Here is a 529-nt window from a genome sequence, read left to right on the forward strand (position 1 = left end):
GCCTGGGGTTTGGCACGGGGCTGGCTCTGAGCGCAGATGCTTGGGAAAAGGCGAGAGTCGGGGATCTGGTTAAAGAAAAAAAGCTGGATAATTTATTTTCCCCAAAGGAGCCTCGGCCTCGGGAGGGAAGGAGCAGAGATGCTCCCTCAGCGTGCTTGGGCAGAGCTGTGCCTCAGTTTCCCCCCGTGGGAGCTGAGCTGCACAGCAGTTCAGGGCTGCCATTTCCCCAGTTAAAAGGGGTTTAAGGAGGAAGGCACTGGCAGCTAAAGTTGTTCCCACTGCACCCCAGGAAACTGGTGCTGTGACACTGATTTGCTGCGAATATGGCCGTTGCACCGAAAACCGTTGGCGCCAATGGCTCCAGGCAGAGCAGCAGGGGCCCTGGGATGTGCCGGGGCAGGGGTGGGACACAGCAGCAGTGACGCTGGCTGCGATATCTGGGGCTCATTTATGCTTCGAGGGAGGGACACGGGTCACGCGGGGCCTGGCGAGCTCCTGGCACAGCTGGGGAGGGATGCTTGGGAAGCGA

Source organism: Egretta garzetta, unplaced genomic scaffold (assembly GCF_000687185.1).
Source record: "Egretta garzetta isolate BGI_Z169 unplaced genomic scaffold, ASM68718v1 scaffold287, whole genome shotgun sequence".
NCBI classification, from domain to species: domain Eukaryota; kingdom Metazoa; phylum Chordata; class Aves; order Pelecaniformes; family Ardeidae; genus Egretta; species Egretta garzetta.